The sequence below is a fragment of the Delphinus delphis genome, chromosome 12, assembly GCF_949987515.2.
Source record: "Delphinus delphis chromosome 12, mDelDel1.2, whole genome shotgun sequence".
In the NCBI taxonomy this organism is placed as follows: Eukaryota; Metazoa; Chordata; class Mammalia; order Artiodactyla; family Delphinidae; genus Delphinus; species Delphinus delphis.
Genome location: NC_082694.2, coordinates 82357997 through 82366533, shown reverse-complemented (window position 1 = coordinate 82366533; position 8537 = coordinate 82357997).

Sequence of the window (8537 nt, the reverse complement as noted above, 5' to 3'; positions counted from 1 at the left end):
TTCCCCTTTTTAAAAGGACACTAGTCATATTGGATTAGGGACCACCCGGATGACCTCATTTTAACTTGGTGCTCGGAGGTTTCACACACAGGATTGTTTTCAAGTTTCATTTACTTGACTTGAAAGTTTCCCAGTGAGAAATCTGAGGCTTAAGAAGACAAAGCTAGTGAGTGGCAGAGCTGGGCTTCACCTGGGTCTGTCTGACTTCATCGTGCTTTGGAGTCATAAGTTTTATAAATTTATTTATTTATTTATTTTTGGCTGTGTTGGGTCTTCGTTTCTGTGCTAGGGCTTTCTCCAGTTGCGGCGAGCAGGGGCCACTCTTCATCGCGTTGCACGGCCATCTCACTGTCGTGGCCTCTCTTGTTGAGGAGCACAGGCTCCAGACGCGCAGGCTCAGTAGTTGTGGCTCACGGGCCCAGTTGCTCCACGGCATGTGGGATCTTCCCAGACCAGGGCTCGAACCTGTGTCCCCTGCATTAGCAGGCAGACTCTCAACGACTGCGCCATCAGGGAAGCCCTGGAGTCATAAGTTTTAAAGAGACGGCTTTGCGGGTGTTACATTAGCTATGTCCCTACATGTGTATGCGTGAGGTCCTTGACAGCAGGGACTCATCAGATTCATTTCTACCTCCGCCTTGAGAGCATCCAGCACAGTAAGAAGCCTGTGGTGGGAGGGGCTTGTGAAATGTTTGGTGGCTCCATGACGGATGGGCAATGGATGGATATAGTGACCATCATCCTCCCTGTGAGAGTCCGGCCAGCAGCCTTTATGCCCGAGAGTCCCTAGGCACAGGCTGGGACCACCACTCTGAGTGCTCAATCCGCTCTCCTTTTTGTGTGAAAGGTAAGTGAAAAGGAAAAAGGATTGCTTTCTTGGTATTCCTTGAGTCCTGGATCAGAGGATGCCCAATCTGGCTTCTTGGCTTTGAGTCTGCTCTCGCCAGGATCTGTCCCCATTTGCTTTCTCATGTCTGCTGGGATAGGAAAGGGTTCAAGATCTATGGTCTGAAAACAGTCACAGAAACGCCTTCAGAAACTGACACGGCCATGTAGGAGGCAGGCGCACTTCTTAGCCTGCCTGCTGGCAGAGATGTGGTTGTTTAGCTACGTTCATTTAAAAGTCAATTTACCCCAGAGACGGGGAATAGAGTGCTCTAGAGCTCAAATGGTGTGATTTTTGCAAAAGTCAGACACTGGGTAAATCAACACCACTCCCATTTTAAAACTATCAAAATGTCTACTTGTTTAAGCTGTTTATTTGGTACAGACAGGCTGCCAGGACTACAAATGAAACGCTTGTTCCTGCTGATGGCTTTGAAAGGCCAATCTTCCTTTCATGCTAAGAATCCCAGTAGCTCAACCCCTGCAGCCCTCTCTGGTCTGCCATCTTTGCCTTGACCATTTCTCGGAGCTGTCATGAGCATACATGTCGGGTGGGGGGACAGCTTTATTAAAGACTGAGCTATCTCTGTCTGAGGGATTATCTCTTCCATTGGTGCTGGTATTATTTAACTCTTGCTTTGCAAATTCGTTTTTCACGTATTTGCACACGCACTTTTCCTGCTTGAGGGCAGCGATCATTTCCTACGAGGCCTTCACTGTCTCACACATAGCGTTAAATAAATAGATGCGTGCGCACGTGCGTGTGTGTACGTGCCTGTATACATAAAAATGGGCACTGTTACCGGGGTTGGGAGAGTTAAAAAGCCAACACCCTCCGCCCCCACACACACAGGGAGGCAATCAGCAGATACATTTTAAGCCCAGCTGCTTGGGGGGTGGAGGGGGAGGTTGATAACAGGACCATGTCAGCAATTATCATTTAGAGGACTTGATGTATTGGGGAGAAGCTTTTAAGGAAACAGCCCAGATGTCATTTTCTTCTAAACCCCACTCAAGGTTCTCACTGTGGCTGCCCAGAGAAATAGAGGTGCCCATCTGCATGGGAGGTAAGTTGTCCCTTCATACATTTATTCAAGGGCAGAAGAAGACAGGGCCAGTGAGAACAAGAAAGTCAGCCAGTGGGAGACAGGTGAGGGCAAAGATGCTGAGACTCTTCTTTCATCATTTTCCAGCTTGGGACCTCGGGATGTCACTTGTAGATCTTCCTGAGAGTAAGAAGTCGATTTGCGGTTAGCACAGAAAGCAGTAGAAAGAAAGAGGAAAATGATGTGGCATATCCCAGTTACCATGGAGGAGAGATTAGCTGTGAATAGTAGAAGCTGATTTTCTGCACTGCGTTGATGGCTCAGGAAGCTCTACTCATTCTACCGTGTGGTTCAGCGTTTCTCACCTACCCCTTTGGTTGTCTTCGTAATACGTGTTCTTTATGTGTTCAAGTGACAAGAGCCTCAGGTATTGCTCACAGGGTGGATCCCACTGACATTCTCAGGTTTGAGGTCTTTTGAGTTTGTGCCACCCACTCCTGGCATACAGGCTGCACCCTCAAAACTTGGATTTCCCAGAATTAGACTCCATTTACATATTCATGCCAAACCATATGCCCCCGTCTTTTATTCAAAGCATTTGGTTGCCTTAGGATGGCGTCCCAAGTCCTCACCCCCAGGTACTAGCCTCCTCTCCGAACGTACAGCCTCTCTCTACACCTCTAAGCCCTCGCACTGCTGGATGAAAAGTGTTCCCTTCCCCTAACTGCTTGTTAGTTTCTCACTCATCCTTTAAGACTCCATGTCAACTTTCTGAGCTAATTTCTTGTCTGTAAAACTAGAGTAAGTATCTGTGTTAGTCTGGGCTGCCATAACAAAATCCTGGGTGGCTTACACAATAGAAATTTATATGTTCACAGTTCTGGAGGCTAGAAAGTCCACGACGAAGGTTCTGGCCGATTTGGTTTCTGAAGAGGGCCCTCTTCCTGGCTTGCAGGTGGCCACTTCTCGCTGTGTCCTCACCTGGTTTTTCCTCTGTGCACACACGAAGGAGGCGGGGGGAGGGAGAGACAGAGAGAAACAGAGAGACTAAGAGACAGAGAGAGAGGGAATGAACAGCACTTCTCTCGGGTGTCTCTTCTTGTAAGGACGCAATTCCCATTGCATCAGGGACCCACTCTTGAGGCCCAATTTAACCTTAATTACTTCCTTACGGGCCCCATCTCCAAATCAGCCATGCAGGGGGTTAGGATTCAACATGTGATTTGGGTCCATAACACTGAGATAGTTCATAGCTGGTGTTTCAGAGCCAGGAGCACACAGGGCTAGAGGTTAGGAAGTAGACGCCCTACTTGACAGGTGGGAAGCTGAGTCCCCTGGGGTAGTGACACAGCCAGTGGGAGGTGCGGCCAACTGTGTGCACCACATCTTCGCTCTCAAGGAGCAATGCTTGGGGTAGAAACGGCTAACAGGTGGGGACATCAGGAAAGCTCTCGTTTGTCTGGTAAGTGTTCGCCTGCGTCTGGGCGGAGAGGGTCAAGGCACTTGTCAAATGTCACCTGAGTACAAGTGGGCAATTCCTCAGGGCCAGATGTATTTTGGAATCAGATTTTTTTTTTCAAAATTAAAAAAACCCATAAAACAGTCTATATTCTGTACATTGAACAACATCGCCAGGAGGTCTAAAGGTCTGGACAGCACCCTGTAGTCAAACACGTAAATATTTCTGGGGACAAATCTAAGTGGGACGGATAAAGACAGCATGTGAAGTCAGAGCTGGCATTGCCACCAAATAACAATGCCACAAACCTATGAAAAGACATATGGAATGGCCAGCCGTGAACTGTGCAGCGTGACAATTCAGCAGACCTGGCCCTTTGCAGAAAGAGAAGGAAAAATAGCATATGGAGAGGAGGAAAGTTGGCGAGTCTGGGGATTCCTTCTGAAGCCGCCCCTCCAGAGACACTGGGTGGGGGGCACGGTGAAGGGAAACCCCAGCGATGGCTCCCATGTGGCCAGCAAGTCAGTCTCTCTAGCAATTTTCCATGCACTGCCTGCAGAGCTGCAAATTGCCACCTCCCTCCAGGCTGAAGTGTACAGATGTTTCTCTCTGATCAAGACTGTAATTAACACCTGTCAAAGCAATGGGCTGGGATGGGAGAGGGATTCCACTCTCATTACGAAAACTATTCCTCAAGAAGTATTCAGTGTCTAGGAAGAACATTTCCAACTTGGAGGGATTAAAGAGCCGTCTTATAAAATGAAGAGGCAGGTGGTGTTTATCTGGGCTAACGCCTGTGAGTTTACATGTTTGATTTCAGCAAGCATGCTGACAGATGCCTGATGAGCTATGGAAACTTGTTCAATAATGGCCCCGTAGCCACACACGTTCATGCCAAATCTGGGAATGACATTTTCCTTTGCTCCTCTTGAGTCAGAGAATTGTCTGTGGGTAGAAGGGGTTGTTACTTTTATCGCCATAGTTATTTCACACAAAGCAAAACAAGGGAAAGATTTAGCAGCTCTGTTTATGATAAATTATTTTTAGGGAGCTCTGCAATCAGTTAAATATTGAGTGGCAAATGAATTGCTGAGAAGGTTGTGGTCCTATGGAACATACTTGTACATGTCACCAGGGTTTTGTTTGAATTTTGAGAGGCGCCAAAGTTGGTCACGCACAGATAGGCTGACACGGCCATAATGATAATTATAATGAGGACAGCTGTGCAATACCTTTTGGGTCTTGAGAATTTTCACATTCATGATCTCCTACGCATCTGACAACATCCTTAAGATATACTTTCTGTTCTGATATGTCCAGTTTATAGACTTACATACCGACTCAGAGTGGTTGAATCACTTGGACAGAAGAAAGAGAGGAACTGGTCTTAGATGCCATACATTATTCCAGAGAAGAGTCCCCCATCCTCCTGCACTGGGAGGTGAGGGTAGGAATGGTGACGTGAGCCTTATGAGGACACCAGTAATTGGGTTAGGGTTCGGGATAACTCATAATTCATGTTTAAATTGATTACATCTGCAAAGACCTTCCTTCCAAATAAGGTCACATATATTTGGTCTTTGACCAGTTCCTGGCATAGGGCTCCTGAAACCCTTGGAATCCTAAGAGAGGAGAACAATAAAGGTGGTTTTGTTATGTTAATGAGGGGGGGACTTTTGGAAAACCCCTAAGGGTAGGGACTGGTGGCTAGGAGAACCCACCAAGAGATTAGAGGCCTGGAACTTTCAGTCCCACCCCCCAGGCCTCAGGGGAGGAGACAGGGGCTGGAGATTGAGTGAAAATCACCCATGGCCAATGATCTAATCAATCATGCTTTGCAATGAATCTCCATAACCCCGAAGGAGAGGGCTCAGAGAGCCTCCAGGTTGGACACGCTGGGGTAGCAGTGTGCCTGGAGAGGGCACGGCAGCTCGGCACCCTTTCCCTCATACCTTGCCCTGTGCCTCTCTTCCGTCTGGCTGTTCCTGAGTTCATTCCTTTTTATAAGAAATCAATAATCAAGTACAATGTTTCTCTGAGTTCTGTGAGCCACTCTAGCAAATTAATCGGACCCCAGGAGGGGGTCATAGGAACCTTCAATCTATAGCCAGTTGGTCAGAAGCACAGGTGATAATCTGGACCTGGGACTGGTCCCCAAAGTGTGGGGAGGATGGTAGTCCCGATCGAGCCCCTTAACCTGTGGAATCTGATGCTGTCCATCTCTGAGGGGACAGTGTCAGAGCTGAGTTGAATTGTAGGACACCCAGCTAGCGTTAAGGAATTGGTTACGGATGGCGAGGACCCTCGCCACCGCACGCCCGCACCCACACACGTTGGAATTGCCATCAGAAGCCTCATAGTCGCGTTCACAGGGTTAGGACTTCAACATATTTTTGGGGGGGCACAATTCAACCCGTAACACACTATAAATAATGAGGTCTGGGATACGAGTGATGGTTCTATAACCTGTCATACTATGGAGGGTAACACAACTGTGCAGTCACTGATTGCAACACAGCCTCAGGACATCGAGGGGAGCAAGCCTGTGTCTCCGATTATGTCGTGAGGATGGGTGGCCAATAAAATGAAGTCCCAGATCACCCACCGATGTTGCCCTTGGCTATGGGCGTTTATGTGATGAGGCCTTCAGCTCTTTAAGAATAGCTCTGTTTTAACCCAGATTCTCTAGGAAGCCACCCCTGAGGCAAGATTTTTGGGGAGAGGGAGGGAGATGTTGCAGTGCCAGGAGGCAAAAGGGTGGAAGGAAAAGGAAATGAGACAAAAAAGGAAGGAAACAAATACAAAGCAGTACGAGACCAGGCAGGCCAAGACCCTAAGAAAAATGGAGCTGATTTCAAGGTCGCTCGCTGTTTCTGGAGAAGCTGTGTGAACCACCGCATCGAAGAACAGCCCGCAGGGTGGGTGATCTCTAGGAAGGGCAAGACATTCATCAGCCAGCCCTCCCCGGTCTCCCGTCTCTCCTGGTTAGAGTAAACTGCTCCACAATTATGGGCTGTCTTGCGGAGCCCGTGGGCAGCCACTGGGCAAAACGGAACCAGGCACCGCGCTTCACCTGAGCCCAGAAGTGGAAGGAGGAGCCAGGTTGGTTTGGCCGTAACCGCGTGGGCTCGGCCGCCACTGGGGTCGAGGACAAGCCCAGACCCTGTGGTCTAGGCCGGTGGCGGGCCACGCCGCTGCAGGCTGGGCGGCTGAGCATCCGAGATGCCGTCCAGTTTGGCTCCCTGGGGCCAGCAGGTGCCCCGGGTGCAGCCCTGCAAAGGGCCCAGAGCAGGAGGGTGGGTCAAGCGGAGCAGCAGATCTGGACGGATTCCGTGTCCAACTGTCTTGACTCTGTTTTGGAAACGCTTCCTTGGATTGCTAACACCTCGCTGCCATTAGTCTGTGGACATTTTGAATGTGCGAAGTTGATCTCAGGGCTTATTGGAAATACCAGCCGCCGGGTGGGTGCACAGACCTGCCGCACCCTCCCACTTGGCTCCAGGAAAGGGCTCAGATGGAAACCAGCCCCTGCATGAGCCCCTCCCGAGGCCTGCACCCAGTTTCACATGGGAGAGAGTCTGTGCCAAGTAGGTGCTCGCCATTCCTTAAATGGAAGCACAGACCTGCAGTCTGAAAACCCTGAGAGGAAACAGCCACGGTGCAGCTGCCCTTCCTTGGCTCAGAGACGGGGTGAGATGAATCTGCCTTGACAGGAGCAGTGCCCTGGTCCCCCACCAGCCAGGGCTCATCCACAGCTGTCCAGCCCTCCTGGGCCTGCTGCAGCTACAGGGAGCTCTTCAGCGAGGGCATCGCAGGATCATGCATGGTCAGTGACTGATCAAGAAGGGGTGTCACGGTCTGGCCATCCTGCCCGATTCTGCTGGGTGAATACACCCAGAGCTCCCCTTAGGGCTGGCCGGGCTCTGCCGGGCTGCATAGCAGCTGACCTCGCCCTCTGTTCTTTCCCCGGGTCACAGGCCTCTATCCCCAGTGGACTTCTAGCAGAGCCCACCAGGCATCACGGCTGTCACAGGTCCTGTATCTCCCTCCTGAGACAAGCCAGATGTGGAAGGGGTGATGGCCTCCACCAGTCTGCTGAAAGAGCGAGTTAGCGATAAGAGTGGTGCAGATGAGCTAGGTCAGGGGCTCTGGGCGGGGAGGGAGTGCTGGGTGCTGTTGGCTGCAGGGAGGTCAGCCAGAGATGAGAGGATCTCAGCTGCCACTAGGCAATAGGGAACATTTATGCAAATTAGGAGAAGGCGCCACCTGTTTCCCACTCCCCACCTGGATGAACCCATCCCCGCAGGCACAAGGCTTGGTGTGTACAGAGCCCTTTTGAATAAAGAAATGGTGCCCCCTCCCCTGGGCAGAGGCAGCCCTGCCCTGGGGAGCATGGCTTGGCGAGGGGAGCATGGGCTGGCTTTCAGCCCCTCTGCCAGGAGCCTTGGTTCTGGGCACAGAATGCAAAATTATATACAACAGCCCTGCTCCCAGACTTTGCTCAGAATCCTGGAGCAAACCTTGGCCTTGGAGAGAGTCAGAGAAGATAGATATGGGGCATCTCAGGTGGTCCCAACTGTGGGCCACACGGCATTCATGGGCACCTCTTCTGTCACCCGCAAACCCAAAGTGGTTTAAGCAATAAGGAAGTGGATTGGCTCACTGGACTAGAAAATCCAGACGGTTCAGTCTTCAGGATTAGTTTGACCTAGTACTTCATCAGTCCAAGGACATTTGTGTCTGTCTCCATTCTGCCATTGACCATGTCTGTTTCAGTTGAAGGCTGGCTCTCCTCATGGTTGCAAGGTGAATGCCAACAGCTTGCAGAGGAACATGCTTCCACATCCATGTCCAGAAGGAGAGGGAGCTTCTCTTCCCTCATCAATCAAGCAAAACTCTTTTGCTGCCCCTTGATTGGAACAACTTAGGTCTCATCCAGTCTTCATCGCCATGGCCAGGGGAATACTCTGAGAAGTTTGGAGCTGGGCCGCTTTTTTTCCCTCCTGAAACGATAATGGGGACGAGGGAGATGTATGTGTCAAGGGGGGGATGTTAGTGGGTTAGAATGATTGGGACTCCACTTTGAGGCCGAGGGTGGGGTCATCCTATCCAGACTCCACAGCTACTACCTCCTGGTGGTGGGTGTG